Source organism: Heptranchias perlo, chromosome 25, assembly GCF_035084215.1.
Source record: "Heptranchias perlo isolate sHepPer1 chromosome 25, sHepPer1.hap1, whole genome shotgun sequence".
Classification (NCBI taxonomy): Eukaryota; Metazoa; Chordata; class Chondrichthyes; order Hexanchiformes; family Hexanchidae; genus Heptranchias; species Heptranchias perlo.
Genome location: NC_090349.1, coordinates 41707177 through 41730472, shown reverse-complemented (window position 1 = coordinate 41730472; position 23296 = coordinate 41707177). Strand labels below are relative to the sequence as shown.

Sequence of the window (23296 nt, the reverse complement as noted above, 5' to 3'; positions counted from 1 at the left end):
AAATTTAATTACATAAAGTGAGTTTGTAATTTGGCAGTGGTGGCTGGCATGTCAGTGTTTTGTATTTAATTGTGGCCCTCGAGGCCCACAAAGACAACAAGTTTTGGAATGTCTGGATTACAGTGTCTGGCCCAGTTATTCAGAAACTAAGAACAGTAATTTTATCTGTGAATTGACCATGAACAAGTAACTGAGTGAAATAATTTCCAACCATGAAGCCCAATGCATTCAGAACCATTAGGGATGGGTGTCTGGAATTTGGCTGTGACTCAAATTTCAGTGAACTGAATCAGAACCTGATCTTGGGCTTTTCATGCTAAAATGGCAAAAGTACTGATGATTAGAAACACAAAAAGAACAGTTTCTGGTTAGCCATAGACCGAAGATCGCGAACTAGCACAGATCTACTACCATTCAGATATGTCCTGTACCTTTATTATTACAAATAAACAATGTACCGAGCAATTGCATGCTATTCCTTGAACACTAGCCCCACAAAGAAGCAAAGTGGATGGAGCACAAGATCGAACAAAAATAATGAATAACTGAAAGCAATTGCAAGGCATTAATCTAATCAAGGGGTTTAGATGTTGTTAGAAACAAAGCACGTGTTGTTTGGAACTGTGATGTGAACTTCTCAATTACATTAATGCCTTGAAACTATTGTTTGGTATTGCTTTTAAGAAGAATTTATATGGTCTTGGCTGGATGCGGGACAGGAATTTATTTTGCGCCAGTTTTTAGTGCTCACAGTCAGCATGGAGGCCAACTGCCAGTGCATTCCATGTCCTTCACAAGCGAGAATGTTCAAACAAGCATGTTAATGACTCTGACATCTTTTATTGCCGATCTAACTCGAAATTCTCTGTCCAATATATACTGGAAGCTTTTAAAGGGACGCAGTCATCATGAAAAAATATTCAACAAATCTTTTGTTGTCTAGAAGAGAGCCACAGAGCTGTGCATATTTCTCCTCAAAATTATGAAGCACCTAAGTGACGGAGTGCTGATGATTTATGTTATTTTCCCCAATTTATACTCACACCAAGTTGTTTCCAAACATGGCAAACAAAGGAAAATATATCCTATACCAGGGTTGCCCAAGTTTTTGTCTTCGCGGGCCACGTTGGTACTTGCCATGAATTCTCTGGGCCACATATAAAGTTTAAAATCAATGTTCCTGTTAATTTGCATATCCTCAGGTGGCTGATACCAACAGTGTTTGAGGTACTGATGTACGATTTATCTATGAATGAGGCAATGCTAAAAACAGCATTTTACAATCCTCCAGGCCCACAAATTCCAAGCCAGCAATTAAAAAAAATAGGAGAAATTTGCAGGGCCATGGGGAAAGAGCAGGGGAGTGGGACTATTTGATTAGCTCTTTCAAAGAGCCGGCATGGCATGATGGGCCGAATGGCCTCATTCTGTGCAGTATGATTCTATAAGTACAAATTGGACTGAGTTGGCAGAGTAGCCTGGGCTTCAAGCGCTGGATTACTGCGGCTGAGGGGCGACATGAGGCCTATGGATTATAATGTGCTGCATTTGTGATCAATTGAAAAAAAGATGTGTCAAGAGCTTTTCCATGATTAAAAACATTCGCAATAAATAAAACGGAAGGAATTTAAACCTGTCCTGAGGATCATCACCTGCGCCAGCGAGGCTGGAATGGAGGAACAAATCTGCTTCACATCACAATTCCGCAGATTTGACACGACAAACGGTCGATTATGATACGGCACTCCCATGTACAGAAAACCTTAGTTCACAAGTCCCTCAGGCTATCTTCATAATTTATAGTGGCAGCATAAGCCGTTGATGAGGGGGCTGCACTTCACAATTAGGTGACCCAATTCACCTCATTTGTGTAAAAAGGGCAGCTGTTGTGACCTTTTGTTTATTCAAGGCTGCATAATTGAATTTAAAATTGAATCACTTTTTTCTGATGGATTTCAACTAGAATGCCTGCAGAACTGTGCTCTGACTAAAACAGAAATATTGCAGAGCTAGGTCATGAAAGGAATAGAGTCCAGCCAGAAGCAAGCCATGACCTCTAAGATATAAGGGCAAAGACAGTCTGTTACAAAATGTACAGTGGAAGCAGAAAGTGTGGAAACCATGAGTGCATTGCATACATAAGCACTAAGTGATTCAAGGCATCAAAAATCACATTAGTAACCTTTTATGAACACATCAGGATGAGCTTTTAGAGTGAGGTGAAACGATTGTCAATTTCCACTGTCAGGGTGTTTTGAAAAGAAATAATAAACTGCAGTAGCTCTTTTATTCGTTGGGAAACTAGGTCACAGAGATGGCTCACTCCAGCCACTGAACACACTGGGGCTGATCATCCAAGGGCCACAATCCTAGCAGTTACGCTGGAGACTGCCCATCCAGTGCCTGCCCGGTGCCCTCCAGCACTGACTCTGCCAGAGTATCTGTATCTCTTCTGAAAATGTTACGTTCAGGTATATTTAATTGCTAACCTTGACTCAGCTGAAGCTGCATTTCAACTATGACTATTGTCATTTTTTTTGTTGTAATATGATAATTTGATACCTTACAACAGAAAGGAAAAAGATAATTGCTACATTGGCTTGCTTCTGGCTTTTTAAAAAAATCTCAGGCTGAACCAGAGTCAGGCAGTTTTATATCTTTTACCCAGTTTGATCTCAAGCTTTATAGGGGCAAGTCAAAAACACACCAGCAGTCCTATTGGACTATCGTACAATAGCAACAACTTGGATTTATATATCGCCTTTAATGTAGTCAAACGTCCCAAGGCGCTTCACAGGAGCATTACCAAACAAAATTTGACACCAAACCACATAAGGAGATATTAGGACAGGTGACCAAAAGCTTGGTCAAAGAGCTAGGTTTTAAGGAGCGCCTTAAAAGGAAGAGAGAGAGAGGTAAAGAGGCGGAGAGGTTTAGGGAGGGAATTCCAGAGCTTAGGGCCTCGGCAGCTAAAGGCACGGCCGCCAATGGCAGAGTGATTAAAATCGGGGATGCGCAAGAGGCAAGAATTGGAGGAGTGCAGAGATCTCGGACGGTTGTAGGGCTGGAGGAGGTTACAGAGATTGGGAGGGACGAGGCCATGGAAGGATTTAAAAATAAGGATGAGAATTTTAAAATTGAGGCGTTCCCGGGCCGGGAGCCAATGTTGGTCAGTGTGTATACAGAGCATGCTTGTGTCATTTGGGCAGTTTATATTGTAAAAGAATGTGATCTGGAGAAAAAAGTATCACATTGAGGAAATACTAAGTTATACAGAACACGATTGTGGGTATATGCAATGTTAACTGATCTTGGCTGAGGTGGTAGTGAGGGCACGGCAATTGAGCAATTGACCTCAGCTTTACCAGGAAAGGAGCGCCTTAAAAGGAAGAGAGAGAGAGGTAAAGAGGCGGAGAGGTTTAGGGAGGGAATTCCAGAGCTTAGGGCCTCGGCAGCTAAAGGCACGGCCGCCAATGGCAGAGTGATTAAAATCGGGGATGCGCAAGAGGCAAGAATTGGAGGAGTGCAGAGATCTCGGACGGTTGTAGGGCTGGAGGAGGTTAACCCATACAGGTAGGGTAACTCATACAGTCATGCTTCCATGATTTTCAATGGCACAAAGAGATGCTATTAACACCTTACCTTCTCCATTGCTTTACCTGACTTGGAAAACTATTCTTTTAACTTTATTCCCCCTTTTTTCTTAAATCTATTTAGATGGATTAAATTATTACATAAATTTTAAAAATAGGTAAGTTGCTCCAGTGAAAAACAAACATATGGTAAGATGGTAAACCTTGGCCTCAAACTACAGTACCATTTCCTACTCTCTATATTGAGTGGTGATTCATGTTCTAAATGGACATGCTTTCTAGCCAGCTTCACTTGAACATTTCTCAAATAATATCTACATTTTAAAAAAATCAGTGATTCTAACCCTGCCCACATAGAGTATTTCACTCTATTAGAAATGGTCCATATAAAACACACCAAAGTACTTCACCAGGTACTGCTTTCTCTTGGAGGCTTGTTTCCCTTAAGTTCAATCAGCAGGTATATCTGTACCAACTGTGACTTGGTGAGATTCTAGATTCACTGAAATCAATGCACTGCTTCATCTGTGTTTAAGACACCACCAAATCTATGCCCCTTTTTTCTTTCTTCACCTCCTTTAAATCAAAGTCAATTTTGAATAAAGCAAATCCCTGATAAAAGTAAGAGTTTGTGTTTGTTAACAAAATTATTTGATAGCTAAATTCAGTTGCACCTACGATAATCTTGGCCTTGTGCTAGGAAGAAAAAAAGGTCGCAATTCAGATTTAGCACCAACTGAGATGATAGTGCCATTTAAAGAACACATCAGCATACTCCATTTCATTGTATTGACATTTGATTTACTGATTTGTGTATTCAGCCATGCCTTGTGTCTACTGCATAAAATACAGCCACATTCACCCCAATGATGTGTACCTATAATGTCATCAGGAAGGGCATTATTGACACGTAGATTGAATATCCCAAAGCTTAATGAAGAGTGAGACAATTTCTTCCATTTGGGCATGCAAATTGTCAAGTTTCATTCATCATACGGCTTTGAAACAAATAGAATTGGAGCTTTCCCGATAGCTAAGAGGGTAAATTTGCCATTTGATATTAAGTTAAACAGAACATCAGATTCATAGTACATGTGATGCTAACTGATCTCAGCTGAGGCAGCAGTGGTGGAAATGGCAATGAGTTTCAGTATTATCAAGCAAGGGGGGAGAAGAAATAGAGGACTACCTGCTCCTGATCACTGCCCAATGCCATCTGGTGGAAAGTAGGTACGTGAGGACATCAGAAGAGGACACATGAAGTGTGATATTTGGGAGAGGTCACAAGATAAGTATGGATGAGGAAGTCCATTCATTACATCTTGGGTCAACCATCTAGAAAATTCCAGTCACCCCATCACAGCATTTCCAAGGTTTATGCCTCCATTTCCCTATCTAGAACTGTTGATCACCATTATGCCTCAAAATTACTCTTCATTAACATAGTGGACAAAGGAACTACATAAATAAGTGCTAAGCATTTGTTCACACAATTTGTATGAAGAAGAATTTCCTGACATCGGTCCTAAATTTGCCTTTCCCTGGTTTGAAACTGCACTGTTCTCCTAATGGTGATATTCGGAAACTGGCCTTCAAATCTCTAAATTATACAGTAAAAAAAAATGGAAAATGGGGCAAAATTTTTCCATTGACGACTCTTTTTAATCAGCATTGAAAATGCACAACTGCTGCTGGAACTGACTGTTCAACTGAATTTAAAACTGTTTCAGCACTCCAATGGTGTCATCAGTGTGAAGAAGCAACCTTTGCACCAATGCTGAAGTTTTGTGGTTTAAATCTCGTGAGTTACAGCCTTCTTGTCACACAGATGTTACCATTATAATGTAAATGTACCCAATGGGTAATGCTCAACCAACCTGAAAGCATAAATTTTGGTTGTGCATGCCTGGATAGGAATGAACATGGAGAATCGCTAACTTTTGGAAGAATTTGGTCTGTCACTGTCTGTGGCAATTGTAACTCAGTTGCCACAACAATACAACAATGCTTTTATATAGTGCCTTTAATGTGGAAAGAATCCCAAGGTGCTTCACAAAGGAAGCAGGGAATAGATGTCAAGGAGTTCAGAGAAGAGATGGGTTTTAAGGAGGGTTTTAAAGGTGAAGGGGGAAGTAGAGAGTTGAATGATGTTCCAGAAAGTAGGGCTGAGATGGTTGGATGCTGTCCCAGATAAAAGTGCACAAAATTGCTGCTGCGTTTGCCAACTCACTGAACTTCAAAGTAATTTGTTGTCTGTGAAGTGCAGTGGGATGTGTCTGAGAGAAGTGGTAGATCACGATAATGAATATGAAATTTTCCTATTATGTTCACTTAAACTCTGGAAAAAAACAGCAGTACAATTGTAAATGTTGCCTTTCCCAACTCGAATTGTGTTTGGAGAGAGGATTTTGAGTGAAATCACATTAGACTGAATTACTGGTGGTTACAGGTTTGTCACTGGCGGTGGCTGCAGTAACAGCAATTTGAAGTGACTGTTTAAAAGCAGCACACAACAAACGTACTGCATGACTTTAGAAGAATGTTGGCTGCTGTACAATTTTCCCCATAGCGTTTAGTGTACTGGTACCAATCTATATTTCTATGTAAAATATGTTAAACGCTCTTCCTATAACAATTTTCTTTAACGCTATTTCTGTCATGCTAGGAAGAAGAGCAAGAGAGGAGGGACAACTATGTCCCTGAGGTCTCTGCTCTGGATCAGGAGATCATTGACTTGGACCCACATATTAAGGAGATGCAGAAGCTGCTGGACTTTAGCAGCTTGTCCAAACTGCAGGTCACACAGACGTTGGTAGAAATAGCCTTCGGGACCCTAAGGATCCAAAAATTATTAGTACCAAATTACGATCAAATTTTCTGACCCGTTTAAACTTACCTGTTGATTTCTCCTCACCTTTGCTGGAGTCCTCCAGTTTTCCTCTTGGCAATAGGTGGCGCTCTAGGCCAGCCAGCAAGTCCTCTGAACTCACTACTTCAAGCTAGGTGTCACTGTGCTTCACTGTACGTCACCTGAGGCCAGCTCTAATTCAGCTCCTAGAGTTCCGGTGTCAGATTCTACTGTCAGCAGGAGCCAGCTCTAAGTGTCATAAGTGCTTTAAAATTATTAAAATTTACTCGCCTTAAAAAAAACTTAAAGCCAGTTCCTGCTGATTGCCCGAATCCAGCTTTTCAGACTGCAGGAGCTGGATACCCTTCATGTGTCCCACGCAGTTTTTGAAACTCGGGTACTGCTGTCCATTCTCCACCTGGCTGCTGGATTTCCCCCCCCCCTCCTTTCAGGACCCTGCACATCCCACCTGTTGCTACACCCCTTCCACTTGCAGGGCAGCATAACCTCCTGACCCAAGCCCCCAGTCACCGTGCCCTGCACTGCTTAGAGTTGGTTCCTGCTGTGAGTGGAACAAATTTAAATTACTCAAGCACTTTAAAACTATTAATAATTAATAATAACATTTTTAAAACTCTCAAAAATACATTAGTAATTTGGAGCCATCCCACTCACATTGGAATCAGCTTTTAGTAATGTGGGGCAGGTGAGTATTCCCTATAGAAAGCCTTGTATTATTTAACTGTAGTTTTCCCTGTTGAACTGAAACAGTTTTTGATAATAAAAATGCCCTAAAGATTTTTAAATCTTCCAAAGAAATGAGCTGAAGGATTCTCCTTCACTCCCATTAACCCTCCCCATTCCCATCCACATTACCTGGGTGCCCCTGCCTTGCACCCCCCCATCTTAATTCATCCACAGAGCCCGTGCCCTCACCCATCCTACTCCTTTCCACTGGCTCCCACTGTTCCTGCTCCGAGAGCCTGTGCCCATCTGCCTGCTCCATCTTACCCTCTCTTCTCGCTCCATCCCTATCTGCCCGGGCAATCTGTGCCTTCCACCCACTCCTACCTGTCTCTCACCGTCCTGAACACTTATGCTTTTATCCTGCTTGCTCCCTCCTAACCACTTGTAACTCAAAAGCTATGGCATTCCCCATTCACTCTTACCAACATTTCCCCCTGTCCCACGTGCCTGTGGTTCCACCCCCCAACTCCCTCCTTCTGCCTCTCATCATTGGGTGACCTTGTTTTTTCCCCCACTCGCTTGTGTCATCTAGGAATTCTCCCACCTCTATCGCCTATCTGTTTCCCCCTCTCACTGCTGCCACATCTCACGACTCCCAACCCAACCACCAGTACCTACACCCACCCTCTCCAACCTATGCTAAACTCCCACATTAGCACCCACTTGCCACCACCAATCTCTATCCCAATTACCACCACCAACCTCTCTGCACTTGTATTCTTTCCTGTTCCTTCCTCCCGTAATGTTTTATACCTCCCCAACACTCGACCCAAACTCAATGCTTCCCGTTTCGCCCATCGAACATTAAACTTCATAAATCCCCAACGTGGCCCAAATCACCTCCAAGAGCAAATCTTCCACTTCAACACTGTGGAACAGAATTCATGGTGCAACACTCCCAGCACCGTGCTCTGTGTGATGCGAGCGTTATTTGGAATATCAGACCTAAAGGTTACTGCATCCGATTCACGCTTCACCCAATTTTCTGCTCAATGAAACTAATCAGTAGAAAATCGGGCCAACCATGAGTGTTGAACTTCTCACCCAATGTTCCAACTAATGCTCTTGTTGCATGAAACTGCCCTTATTTTTTTCTCTGCACCTGCCGAGGAAAGGAAATGCACTGACAGTGAGCATTGTACCTCATTCTAGAGTCCTCCACCAAAAATTTCCTCTCACCTTCGTGCAGTGAATACAGCAGTCTCTCCATCGCCTTCCCCCCAACCAAGTCCCGTTCACCCATCACCCCTGTGCTCACTGACCGACATTGGCTCCCAGTCTGGCAAAGCATTGATTTTAAAATTCTCATCTTTGTTCTCAAATCCCTCCATGGCCCTCACCCCTCCCTATCTCTGTATCCTCCTCCAGCCCTACAACCCTCCATGATCTCTGCGCTCCTGCAATTCTTGCCTCTTGCGCATCGCTGATTTTAATTGCTCCACCATTGGTGGCTGTGCCTTCAGCTGTCCAGCCCCTAAGCTCTTGAATGCCCTCCCTAAACCTCTCCAACTCTCTATCCTCCTTAAAACCTATCTCTTTGACCAAGTTTATGGTCACCTATCCTAACATCTCATGTGGCTCGGTGTCAAATTTTGTTTGATAATCGCTCCTGTGAAGCGCCTTGGGACGTTGAAGGTGCTATATAAATGAAAGTAGTTGTTGTTGTCGTTGAATACCTGAAAATAGATGAAACTTTATGACAGCATGAGCGATCTCACCACCTAGAATGGAGCCCCATCACTGGATGCACTCCCCTAGACCAATCCATCCCTCCCCACTCAGTAGATTTTGCCAGACAGCAACCCCCAGCTGAACATATTTGCCCCACTCAACTTATTCCATGCCCATTCTCTTTCCCCACCTCCCCCATCCTTCTTACACACTGACTGGTTAAGCATGTTAGCCTCTCAATCTCCAACACCCGCTTCTCCCCTCCCCATTGATTGCTTTAGGTGGCCAGCACCCTTCTCTCCCCAGTGAATGTGATTTCAAGTCACATCACCATGGCGTGCCTTTGCTGGCCAGCTCCTTCTCCATTTAGCAGCAATCTTGAACCCCAAAACAGGAGTGTGAACTGCTCCATTTTGGTGAGCAAGAATTCCGTGCAGCAAACAACCTTCCCCTTCCCCCCTACCAGGATGGAAATTTGGGCCTGGTGGAGGGAAGAGGAGCTCACTCTCTATGTGGCAATTTCTTTGTTGTTCCTTCTTTTCCCCTATCGCCCTCCCCTGTCTCTCTCTACTCCCCTATCCCCATCCTCCACCCACCTTCCTTATCCTACTGTCGTCTCCTATCATTCCTGTATTCCTCCCCATTCTTATCTTTTCTCAACTCCCTCCTCCCCTTTCCCTTCACACTCCCCTCTCCATCCACTTCCCCCATCCAAATCCTCTCTCTCCCATTCCCTCTCCTTCCCCCCTCTCCCACCTGACTCCAATTAGGCCCGCTCCATCTGACCCTGCTTGACTTGAATACTGCACTTGTCTTGACTTCCTGTGAGCAATGCCACAGGAGATTAACTCGTATATTAGAAAAATAAATGTTACACTTACAGGAGGTACGTGAGCATAACATGCACTTCCTGTGGTTGTAAGACCTACTTTAAAAAAAATTCTTGGGATGTGCATGATGTCGCAAATGTGAATTTACTGGTTATCCCTGTTGCTTTGACGACTGAGTGCCATGCTAGGCAACTTCAGAGGGCATTAGGAGTCACACACGTAGTGTGGGGCTGGAATTTTGTGTAGGTCAGACTTGCTAGGAGCGGCAGGTTCCATTCCATGAAGGATATTAGTGAACTCGATGGGTTTTTACAACAACCAGCAGCTTTCATGAATATTTTATTTCTGGTGTCAGCCCACAATGCAAATGATTTATTAAATTCAATTTCACAACTTGTTATGGTTGGATAAATTTTAATTCTCTGGGTTGCTAGTCCAAAAAAGAAAGAACTTGCATTTACATACAGACTTCCATGATCTCAGGACGTCCCAAATCACTTCACAGCCAATGAAGTACTTTTGAATTGCAATCGCTGTTGTTGCACTTGGAAATGCAGCAGCTAATTTGTGTACAGCAAGGTCCCATGAACAGCATAGAGATAAATGACTAGATAATCCGTTTTATTGATGTTGATTGAGCGATAAATGTTGGCCAAGACACCAGGGAGAAATCCCCATCTCTTTGAAAAGAGCAACGGGATACAACCGAGAAGGCAGACGGAGCCTCGGTTTAACATCTCGTCCGAAAGACAGCACTTCCGACAGAGCAGCGCTGAAGTGTCAGCCGAGATTATGTAATCAAGCCTGTGGAGTGGGGCGTGAACCGACAGCCTTCTGACTCGGGGGAGAAAGAAAGTTCTACCACTGAACCAAGGCAGGCAGTACTATAACCACTGCACTACTATACTTCCTGCAACTTTTCAGTTGCACTTCTCACTCATGCTTAATCAGTCAAATTTATTATAATTCTCTAAATTTACTCTTATGTTGGAAAATTTCCTCCACTGAACTCTGGTTTGCTCAATCCAGCACGTGACCCTCGTCTTCAAGGCTCCACCTCCCACTGTATCAATAAACTACTCATTTACCACAAGAATCCCTCTCGACTGCACAACAAAGCTTTACAGGTAAGGCTGCACAATTCATAAATACTCAATTCACAAATTAAAAAGAACATTTCTTAGTTAATTATTCAGCCAACTTGATAATGCTCCCCACTTTCTTTTCCTTCTAAAACCTTGCTGGCCTTAATACTTGCGAAACTTTGCAGGTAAAAGTAATCAATTGAAAATGACTCCATTTATAAGTACATATAGGAAAATTTAATATGAAATTATTGCTCCACTGCCCGATAATATTGGCCACTTTTCCCACTGGCTGCCCTGAGGCCCAAGAGAATTTACAGCTTAAAATAATGAGTTGCAAACAAAACTTTACAGGTAAAAATCAATTGAAAACTACTCCATTCTTAAGTCCAGGAAAATGATTCCGCTACATTATATGGTATTCCTCATTGTTACTTGACCTCCACTACTCATATACAGCACTTTCATGTCCAGCCATTTTGAACGTAGCTAAGTACAGTATTGTGGGATCCTCCACACCACATTACAATTCACAATGTAATTATGGATGAGGAAGACATCGTAACTCATTCATCCAGAAACTTGGAAATATATCGTCGTTCCTTCATCGTCGCTGGGTCAAAATCCTGGAACTCCCTTCCTAACAGCACTGTGGGAGAACCTTCACCACACGGACTTCAGAGGTTCAAGAAGGCGGCTCACCACCACCTTCTCAAGGGCAATTAGGGATGGACAATAAATGCCGGCCTCGCCAGCGACGCCCACATCCCATGAACGAATAATAAAAAATCCTAAAGTTCCCCCATTGTAGCATCCAATTGTATCTTAAATTATTCCAGGATTTTTGCCTAATTGTCTCAATCTGGAAATCTAATCCACCTTTTTATCAATTGTAAACAATTTTACAACACCAAGTTATAGTCCAGCAATTTTATTTTAAATTCACAAGCTTTCGGAGGCTACCTCCTTCCTCAGGTGAACGATGTGATTCCTTCACCTGAGGAAGGAGGTAGCCTCCGAAAGCTTGTGAATTTAAAATAAAATTGCTGGACTATAACTTGGTGTTGTAAAATTGTTTACAATTGTCAACCCCAGTCCATCACCGGCATCTCCACATCATGACCTTTTTATCACTTCTTGTGTGAAGAAAAATTTCCTGATTTCAGTACAAAAATTGCTTTTAATTAATTAGAACCCGTGTCCCCATGTTCTACTCCGACAATTTAATTTAAAGTAATATTCCGGGTTTACTTATTCCATTCCCTTAAATTTATATACAGTACCAGAATAAGATCACCTTTCAGATGTTTCCCTTTTAGGCAAAAAGCCCAAGTCTCTCCAGTTTTTCCTTATAACTCAGACCCCTGACACAAGGGATCAGCCTCTTGGCTCTTCTCTGCACTACGTCCAATTTGAATGTTTTGTGGCGACCAGAACTGGATATAGTATTCAAGGTGTGACCTATTTTACTGTTTTAGCAACGTACTTCAACATTCTGTTGGCCTTGTTGATTGCTGTTCTGCATTGTTGGGATATGTTGAGCTTCAAGTCTGCTGAGATTTCTAGATCTCATTCAGCTTCATCCTTTGCTATTTCAACAACATTCACGAAGTACGTGTGTCACCTATTTTCCTTCCTATGTTAAGCACTTTACACTTGTCTGTATTTAATTTCTTCTGTTATTGTTCTTATTTCATTTCATATTTACTTAACTTACTCAGTTTTATCATTCAACAACAACAAATCTGGCTTAGTGTCAAATTTTGTTTGCTAATACTACTGTGAAGCGCTTTGGGACATTTTACTGTGTTAAAGGCGATATATAAATGCAAGTTATTGTTGTATAGTATTGTCTCATCTTTCTCTAGTTTTTCTCCTATCTCCCCATATGTCCCCTCCAAGCTCATCTTGACCATGAGACCCATCTCCTGCTCCCTCGACCCTATTCCCACCAAACTGCTGACCACCCAACTTCTCTTCCTGGCCCCTACGTTAGCTGATATTGTTAACGGTTCCCTCTCCTCAGGTACTGATCCCCTCCCCTTCAAATCTGCCATCATCACCTCCCTCTTCAAAAGCCCACCTGTGCCCCCTCTGTCCTTGCAAACTACCGCCCCATCTCCAACCTCCCTTTCCTTTCCAAAGTCCTTGACTGTGTTATCACCTCCCAAATCCATGCCCATCTTTCATGCAACTCCATGTTTGAATGCCTCCAATCAGGTTTCCGCCCCTGCCACAGTACTGAAACTGCCCTTACCAAAGTCACAAATGACATCCTATGTGACTGTGACCGTGGTAAACTATCCTTTCTCATCCTTCACGACCTGTCTGCAGCCTTTGACACGGTTGACCACACCATCCTTCTTCAACGCCTCCCCTCTGTCGTCCAGCTGAGTGGGACTGCGCTCACCTGGTTCCATTCTTATCTATCCAGTCGTAGCCAGAGAATCATCTGCAATGGCTTATCTTCCCGCTCCCGCACCGTTACCTCTGGAGTCCTCCAAGAATCTACCCTTGGCCCCCTTCTATTTCTCTTCTACATCCGAAAACACATCAGGCTCCACTGTATTCCACATATACGCTGACGACACCCAGCTCTATCTCATGACCATCTTTCTCGACCCCTCCACTTTCTCTGATTTGTCATACAGCCCGTCTGACATCCAGTACTGGATGAGCAAAAATTTCCTCGAACTAAACATTGGGAAGACCAAAGCCATTGTCTCAGGTCCCTGCTGCAAACTCTGTTCCCTAGCCAATTACTCCATCCCTCTCCTTGGCCACTATCTGAGGCTGAACTGGACCATTCGCAACCTTGACGTCCTATTTGACCCAGAGATGAGCTTCCAACCAAACATCCGCCCCATCACCAACACCACCGACTTCCACCTCCGTAACATTGCCTGTCTCCTCCCCTGCCTCATCTCATCTGCTGCTGAAACCTTCATCCATGTCTTTGTTACCTCTAGACTTGACTATTCCAATGCTCTCCTGGCCGGCCTCCCAACTTCCACCCTCCATGAACTTGAGCTCATCCAAAATTCTGCTGCCCGTATCCTTACTCGCACCAAGTACCGTTCACCCATCACCCCTGTGCTCGCTGACCTACAATTTCAGAATTTGTCCTAGAATACAAACAAATGGCAAATATCTTCTTAATTGGGAGTTTTCTAGCACATCGACTGTAATATCCAGATAACATTTCATGCAAACATTACACTTACTTGTTCTACATAATTGTGTATGTAGTACAGTGTCACGCTAAGAACTGTTAAATGAATACAGTATTTGGCAAGTACAAAACAAAGTGTTCTGTTGCTCTTACATTATCAATAGTTGGACATAGAAGCAGGAAATGCAAAAGAAATGCAGAGGTACCTCTGTCTAAAAAAATGTTAGCATTCGACAAAAATGGTGCAGTGGATATTTAATATATGGATACACGCCTCGATTTTAAAATTCCCACCCTTGTTTTCAAATCCTTCCATGGCCTCACTCCACCCTACCTCTGGAACCACCTCCAGTCCTACAACCCTCCGAGATGTCTGCGGTCCTCCAATCGTTGCCTCTTGCGCATCCCTGCTTTTAATCGCTCCACCATTGGAGGCCGTGCTCTCAGCTGCCGAGGCTCCAAGCGCTGGAATTCCCTCCCTAAACCGCCTCACTACCTTTCTCTCCTCCTTTAAGATGCTCCTTAAAACCTACCTCTTTGACCCTTGTCCTAATGTATCATGTGGCTCAGCGTCAAATTTTGCTCGATAACGTTCCTGTGAATCACCATGGGACATTTTACTACGTTGAAAGTCACTATATAAATGCAAGCTGTTGTTTTTGTTGGATGAGTCAAAATTTCCTCCAACTCCCCCCAAGACACTTGCTCAGGCTGGACCACACCATGTGAAACTTTAGGGTCCTGTTGGATCCTGAGTTGAGCTTCGACTTCACGTCCTAGCCATCATTAAGACTGGTTACTCCCACTTGTGCAACGCTGCCTATATCTGCTTTTGTTAGAACCAGATTTATTTCCCCAGTGTGCTCCTCGCTGGCCTCCCATTCCCCATCCTCCATAAACTTCAAAACTGAGCAGTCCACCAAGTCCTGTTCGTCCATCAATCCTGTCCTCAGTGATCTATTATTGCTCCCTGTAACGGAAAATGTTAAATTTAAAATCCTTGTCTTCAACTTGAAATCTTTTCATGGTTTTGCCCCATGCTATTTCTACAACCTCCTCCAGCTTAAATCCTTATGACTCTGACCTTATGCACATCCTGCCCTCCATTTGCCTCACGGCCCGACTCCCTGGAAGTCCTTCTGTCTGCACCTTTAAAAGCCTTCCTTTTCGATCAAGCTTTTGGTCACCTCTCCTAACCCACACCATGGCTCTGCATCTGCTCTTATATTCCTTTTATTCATTATTTTTTCTTCGCCCCTCTATGTTGAAGGTACAATATAAAGATAAGTTGTTGCTGCTGTTAATTAACCATGGGCAATGCCAGAGATTCACCAGTATATGCAAAAATGTTTTGTCTATTTACACTTTATAACATATGCAAAAGTTTTTAATTTAAAAAAAAAGAAAGCCAGTCATTCCATACTAGGTTTTTCTGACCTTGTTTGTATGCAAGGGCAGGAACCACAAAGTTACTAGCAGCTGCCAAACTACAGAAACCTTCAACAATTAGCCTCTAATTGACCTCACAAAATGACTATTTAAATCACTTCCTATAGGGAGTGCCTGGGGAATGTTGATGTACAAAGGGGCCTGGGTGTCTTTGTACACCAGTCACTGAAAGCAAACATGCAGGTGCAGCAAGCAGTTAGGAAGGCAAATGGTATGTTGGTCTTCATTGCAAGAGGATTTGAGTATAGGAGCAAGGATATCTTACTGCAGTTATATAGAGCCTTGGTGAGACCACATCGAGAGTATTGTGTGCAGTTTTGGTCTCCTTACCTAAGAAAGGATATACTTGCCTTAGAGGAAGTGCAGCAAAGGTTCACCAGACTGATCCCTGGGATTCAATGAGGTACCCTCGTATCTGAACACTACATCCTAGGTCACCTTAGAGGAACACCATGGTTGATCAGCCAGCATGCAATACAAGTACTGAAAATATGACCATTGCTCCTTACCTGCATCAATAATATGACTGTTTACAAGGTGCATCACGACACACACAAGATTTACAAGAAACTGCTATAGTTCTAGAAGCCAATATAAACGGTAATCACCACAGCTTTTATAAATTTTTGCTTAAAATTATCGACAGAAATACAGAAGTAACTAAAAAAAACTGTTCTGACCAAAGCATATGCTGTATTCTAAAGACATGTTTCCTCAGTCATTTTAACATAATACTGCACCTTAAACAATCACACGACTAGATTTACATCGAGAGGAATCAATGTAATGGCATACTGCTAATTTTAGATCGTAATGTTACAATGTTGGGCAAGATCACTGCAGTGCTTTTGTTGGATGCTAATGATATGGCATAAAATCACAGACCATATCAATGATAAACATAGAAAATAGGAGCACGAGTCGGCCATTTGGCCCTTCAAGCCTGCTCTGCCATTCAATATGATCATGATGTGGAGATGCCGGTGATGGACTGGGGTTGACAATTGTAAACAATTTTACAACACCAAGTTATAGTCCAGCAATTTTACCATTAAATTTTAAATAAAATTGCTGGACTATAACTTGGTGTTGTAAAATTGTTTACAATATGATCATGGCTGATCCTCTATCTCAATACCATATTCCCGCTCTCTCCCCATACCCCTTGATGCCTTTTGTATCAAGAAATCTATCTAGCTCCTTCTTAAATATATTCAGTGACTTGGCCTCCACAGCCTTCTGTGGTAGAGAATTCCACAGGTTCATCACCCTGTGAGCAAAGAAATTTTTCCTCATCTCAGTCCTAAATGTCCTACCCCATATCCTGAGACTGTGACCCCCCTCGTTCTGGACCCCCCAACCAGGGGAAACATCCTCCCCGCATCCAGTCTGTCTCGCCCTGTCAGAATTTTATATGTTTCAATGAGATCCCCAATCTCTTGGTCCTTTTTTGCTGAATTCTAAACTGCTCCCAATCCTCAGGCTTGCTACTTTTTCTGGCAACTTTATATGACTCCTCTTTGGATCTAATACGATCCTTAATTTCTTTTGTTAACCATGGTTGGCCCGCATTTCCTTTTGTGTTTTTGCACCAGAAAGGAATGTATACTTGTTGCAATTCATGCATTCGTTCCTTAAATGTTAGCCATTGCCTATCCACTGACATGCCTTTTAATGAAGCTTCCCAATCTATCATAACCAACTCACTCCTCATACCTTCGTAGTTTCCTTTGTTTAGATTTAGGACCCTAGTTTCGGACTGGACTACTTCACTTTCACATAAAGCAAATTGTCGTCTGACTCTACTCATGTTATGATATATTACTGGTGAAAGCGCACATTATAATGTTTTGTACATTCTGGGATTTTGTATCTTTTTCATGTAAAGAGCCATTGCACACATGCAAGGTAATGGAATGTTAGATAATTACATCATCCAATTGCATCCGCTGCTATAATAGTTATAAACTTTATTGGAAGATTATGAAAAAAAATAGGAGAGCCACATAAAAACCATATTGCAAGTTTGTAGTGCAGTACTTATTACATTCATTGCAACATAAATTTTCCCAACATCTAATATGTTAACTCTGAAACACAAACAGCCGACACAAAACTGAAATCGTAATTCTTTGAATAACCTGCTATTAATAGTATGATTGCCTGGATAAAAATCAGACCCCACAACTCTTCCTCATTTAACAGGAGATTCACACAGAAAATTTTGATTTCAACCCCAAGGCAGATACAAGTGTGTCAGTAAGTACTGGAATATCTCTTGTTAAAAAGTTAATCGCTTGTTCTGTATGAAACTAGAATTGATAGAAAGCTTGCATGACTGCTATGAATGCTGGGATAGCCTTCCCTCCATAGTTGTCTCTTGATTTACAGACAGAGAAAACAAAAAGAAACACTTGCAAATTGTACAGTCAGGCAAGGTTGACATAAAGAGAGAGAATTTCTCTAAGTTAGAAGAATCCATACTCGGCATTATAACACAAATGTGGGTGAAAGGGGAAAGCTGCGCCAGTCATGTGTCCAAATTTCTTTCAATCTGAAGGATTAACAGGGTTGTCTGCAGATGCAACCAAACACTTCTGCCGCCTCTCTGACCATCTGCCACCTTTACAAAAGTGAAGTGTAAACAACAAAAAAAGGGGGTTGAGGTAACATTGCAATTCACCAAACCTGTGTTTTGAACCCTAGATATTATCGAAATCCAGGAAATAATCTCCTCACCTCTTCATGTTGTATAACGTGTAAAATACCAAAATTGGGGATAGGGAGGTGATCCTGGGCCCTCTGAAGATAAATTGGTGGTATCCTATTTATTGCGGTAATTTCAGCAAAACCCAGCCGCAACCTGCGAGCCTTGTAATTACAAGATATTAATAACTGATAAAACAATATAAAAAATTACATACTGTTTCCTTGGATACTTGGCCGTTCAACTTCTCCATAAATCTCACAAACAATTCCTCTCTTACTGCAGTCCCTCCAATAACGATCAATCCTATTGGCGCAGAGATTTTCCACTGACGACTAAACTACCGCCCTTCTCTTACCATGATTGGATAACTTTTATCCATCACCTTTTTTTCTATTGGTTAATATTCACGTCATTCAAACCAACTGCCATATTTTGATTGGTTAATTTTTGGGAAGGCGGGGAAGTATTCGGGCGCAAATCTATCACTCGTTCTGATTGGCCAATCAACACTAATTCGGTTGGCTAGCTCTGATTGCTCAATTCGCACGTCAATCTTTCGCCCGCGACCGCCTTCGACGATCGGTGATTCGTTATTTGTGATGTCAATCATAGCAGACTGATTGCCGATTGGGTGAAGCCGATGTCACTCATCTGCAGCCGATTTGTTATTTGGCGGGGTGCTGCGGTCGGGGGGCGGGATTTGAGGCGGCGTCGTCGTGCGATGAAAGCGGCGGTTTGGCCGTTCCCAGCCACAGGAGGAGGGAGAGGCAGCCGCCGTCTCACTGGCTGAGATTTGCAGCCAGCCGCTCGTTCCCTTTTCAATTTCCTCGAGGTTTCCCCCACCCCCCCCCTGGTCCCCTCCCCTCATTGAATTTTACTTCAGATCGAGCCCTCCCCCCACCCCACCCCCGCTCCTTTTTCCTTCAGGTACGTTAATCCGCGGAGAAGTCGCCTGAGGGGGGAAACTCTACAGCAGGTTTGTTTTAAAAGGGGAGGTGGGAGGAGGGGAAAAACCCGCAGATAAATCCTCAGAAAAAATATTTTATTTGAGTGTGTTTTCCATTTGATGAAAACAGGGAAGAAAAAAAAATATTAACAACCCAGTGGAAGGTTTTTCTTTCACGCTCCGTTTCCCCCTTTCTTTTAAAACGCCGTTAAGTGAGGCCGAACGCAACAATAAAAAAGAAGAGGCCGTAACCGCTCTGCTGTTGCTGTGGTGAAAGGAGCGGGTTTGGGAGGAGAGGTCCGGCACAGTGCACACAACTTAACAAAAGGTGCTGTAATTAATCTGTCTGGGACCGCGAGTGAAGCCGCCTTTTCGAGGAGGAAAGAGGAACAAATCCTCTTTCTGAAACTGGGATAACACATTTGAGGTATGGAATGGATTAAATAACCAAAGCGCTGCTTTTTTTCGAGAGAGGATTTTCCAAGATGGGAATCCTGAGTCTCGAACATTTGTGTTTGCATTTTGGGATGAAAGCCTCAAACTTTTTTTTTTGTGCATTGGAATGATACCCAACTACCTAGTAATAGATTCCTATTTTTGCCTTTTATTTTTCTAAGAGTAGAAATAGGGATGGGGAAAAAAAAGAACCAGCTAATGAATGTGAGACTGCAATCTATTTCGGCCCAAGGGGGCTGAATCTAAGCACTGTTAAACTTGACACTGTTTGCAGATATGTTCCTTGTACTGCCTGTATGTGTTGGTGTATTTTGGAAATCTATTTCAACTGTATTTGGCTTGAGTAACATTTTGGAAACCTACAAGGCAAAAACAATGCTGCGAAATGTTGGGATTGGGTTCTCTAGAATAGAATCAAGTAGCATCAGCTATTGGAGTTTGTTTTTTAATAGCAAAATTTGCTTATTTGTTCAGCTTCGGTAGCAATCTGATTTCTAATTCGATACCATGCCTGTATAGCAACATTAGACCATCTTCGTTACAGTGTAAAAGACAGAACAAGCGGAACAGCTGGGGACCGTGGGTGACATTTTTTATTATCTGGTAGACTAGCATCCTGTCGTGTTTATGTTCTCTTTCCAAGTTATATTGTGTATGATTTTTCTGTTTATCGAAACACTTCACATTTAATAACAAGTTTTAATTTTGGTGGAGAATTAAGTTGAGTTTTAATTCAGTTAACACGATTGCAATGCTGAGCATTTTTTTTATACAGTTGTGAAGTTTTTAAAATTCCTTTCTGTCGCGTCTAATGGAATTGATCAAAATGTTTTTTTTCCGGAAGATACTGCAAACCGTTCAGTTTTTGTTGTCCAAATGTTTTATTCTAGAGGAAATCTGGTTGTACATTAGTGAACCGTAGTGCTTTCAAACTGTTCACAGCATTCAATGAAAAGCGGACTCCGCCTCTGCTACTGTTGCCATGTAGTGTTTTTGGTGGAGTGACAATTGATGTTTTACTGATCGTGACAGGTGGACACGTTGCAGCCTTGAAGAGATGGAATGTTCAGTCTTATCGTAGAACGGATATGTATAGGAAATTGTTAAAAGCAGTGTAGGAAACGGTTCAGAGTTTAGCGGTCTCGCATATGGAAAGTGAATGGAGCCATGCAATTTATTTTTGGATTTAGAACCTACCTCACCTGTCCTAATACCTCGTATGGCTCGGTGTCAAATTCTAGACAGAATTACATAGAATTTACAGCAGATACCGGCCATTCGGCTCGACTGGTCTATGTCGGTGTTTATGCTGCACACGAGCCTGCTATCAGCCTTCTCCCTCACGGTACTTACTTAAATACATCTATGCTATTGCCTCAATTACTGTATGTAGTAGCCAGTTCCACATTCTAACCACTGAGTAAAGATTTGTCTGGTAACGCTCCTGTAAAGTGCCTTGGGATGTTTTCCTATGTTAGAGGTGCTATATAAATGCAAGTTGTTGTTGGATTCAGTTTATGACAGAGCTGGTTGTATATTTCTGTACATCTGTTGGTGTTAAATGGTAACAGTTTAATTAGGAGCAATATGAAAAAAATCTTAAATCCTTAGCAAGGAGCTGTTGCATCACTGGAGAAGATGAGCGTAAATATTGGATGTTTTTGTGGGTGTGTTGTCCTGTTACTTAACCCAGGAGCTAACTTCTAAAAATGAGTTAAATAAATGCAATTGTGGCACCAATGCTCTTCGAGAAAAGGACATGCTTCTGTAGGTTCAGCTGGCTAAAATGGCCCTTTTACCCTTTACTCAATTATCTACAAGTCTTGAGCCTTTTCAGTAAAGACTGGAGTGGGGGGTGGGGGGGTAACTGTGATTTAAAACTTTCCTAGTCTTGGCTCTGGGACTGAGTATCTTGATACACAAATGCAGCGTACATCTCTTTTTTTGAGAAGCCAAGATGAAAACTTTAGGATTATTGTGCAGGGCACTTGACGAAGGTTGAAAAAAGTAAGTTCAGACCAGGTGATGAATCATAGAAATTTAGGGCACAAATGGAGGCCATTTGGCCCATCCGGTCGAAAAAGAGTCATCCAGCCTAATCCTACTTTCCAGCTCTTGATCTGTAGCCTTGTAGGTTACGGCACTTCAAGCGCCTATCTAAGTACTTAGTAAATGCGGTAAGGGTTTCTGCCTATACCACCCTTTCAGGCAGTGAGTTCCAGACCTCTGGGTGAAAAAAACTCTTCCCAACTCCTCTCTAATCCTTTTACCAATTACTTCAAATCTGTGCTCCCTCGTTATTAACACCTCTGCTAAGGGAACTAGGTCCTTCCTATCCACTCTACCTAGGCCCCTCATAATGTTATGCACCTCAATTAAATCTTCCCTCAGTCTCCTCTGTTCCAAAGGAAAAAAAACTCCAGCCTATCCAATCTTTCCTCATGGCTAAAATTCTCCAGTCCTGGCAACATCCTTGTAAATCTCCTCTGTATCCTCTCTAGTGCAATCATATCCTTCCTGTGATGTGGTGACCAGAACTGTACTCAGTACTCTAGCTTTGGCCGAACGAGTGTTTTATACAGTTCCAGCATAATCCTACTGTTATATTCTATGCCTTGGCTAATAAAGAAAAGTATCCCATATGTCGATTTGACCACCTTATCTACCCGTCCTGCTATCTTCATGGATCTGCGGACATGCACTCCAAGGTCCTTCACTTCCTCAACACCTCTCGGTATCCTCCCATTTATTGTATATTTCCTTGCCTTGTTTGTCCTCTTCAAATGTATTACCTCTCACATCTCCAGATTGAATTCCACTTGCCACTTTTCTGCCCACCGGACCAGTCCGTTGATATCTTTCTGCAGTTCGCAGCTTTCTGCCCTACTATCAACTGCAAGGCCAATTTTTATATCGTCTGTCAACTTCTTAATGATGCTCTGTACATTTAAGTTGAAATCCTTAATATATACCACAAAAAGCAAGGGACCTAGTACTGAGCCCTGTGGAACTCCCCTGGAAACAGCCTTCCAGTCACAAAAACACCTGTTGCCCTTCCCCTTTGCTTCCTGCCACTGAGCCAATTTTGGATCTAACTTGCCACTTTCTCTTGGATCCCATGGACATTTGACAAGGTCCCACATGGCAGACTGGTCAGAAGACTTGGTAGACTACATCAAACGTGCTACCCTCCTCAAAAAAATGCAATCAGGTTAGTCAGACACGACCTTCTCCTAACAAATCCATGCTCACTGTCCTTGATTAATCTGTGCCTTTCTAAATGACGAGTAATACTGTCCTTCAGAATTTTTTGTAATAACTTGCCCACCACCGGTAGGTTAGGCTGACTGGCTTGTAATTACTCGGTCTATCCCTTTCTCCCTTTTTAAACAACGGTACAATGTTCGCAGTCCTCAGGCACTATGCCTGTAGCCAGAGAAGATTGGAAAATGATGGTCAGAGCCTCAGCTATTTTCTCCCTTGCTTTTCTTAACAGCCTGGGATACATTTCATCCAAAATATCATGAAGCTTGAGTTATAAAAGCTTGAAAATTGTAAAGAGAATGAGCTTTAATTTTTACAGCACATTTCACATCCTTCAGACTTCCCAGAGTGTCTCATAGCCTATGAGTGTGATCACTCTTGTTATGTAGGCAAACGTGACAGCCAGGTACAACAAGCAGCAATAAGATGAGATCATTTAATCTGTTTTGATGGTGTTGCTTGAGTAATGTTAGCTAGGAATATCCGATTCCTGCTGGGCTGTAAGTTGGCCTTTGTTTAAACCAT

The 23296-nt window shown here is 42.4% G+C and overlaps 2 protein-coding genes across 11 annotated transcripts in view; one reads left to right on the top strand and one right to left on the bottom strand.

Moving 5' to 3' along the window:
- The window catches only part of tango2 (transport and golgi organization 2 homolog (Drosophila)), a 110039-nt gene extending 91618 nt beyond the window's left edge, over positions 1-18421 (bottom strand). The window contains exon 1 of one of the 3 annotated variants that reach the window (XM_068006123.1): positions 18320-18421. The gene's annotated coding sequence lies outside the window, so the exon portion shown is untranslated. Of the gene's footprint in view, positions 1-18134; positions 18253-18319 lie in introns of those variants that run through there. The other 2 variants (XM_068006126.1, XM_068006125.1) reach the window with 2 other exon arrangements.
- Positions 18422-18830: 409 nt separating this feature from the next.
- arvcfb (ARVCF delta catenin family member b) overlaps positions 18831-23296 on the top strand; it is a 268627-nt gene continuing 264161 nt past the window's right edge. For 3 of the 8 annotated variants that reach the window (XM_068006117.1, XM_068006119.1, XM_068006114.1), the window contains exon 1: positions 19105-19478. The gene's annotated coding sequence lies outside the window, so the exon portion shown is untranslated. Of the gene's footprint in view, positions 19082-19104; positions 19479-23296 lie in introns of those variants that run through there. The other 5 variants (XM_068006118.1, XM_068006120.1, XM_068006115.1 and 2 more) reach the window with 4 other exon arrangements.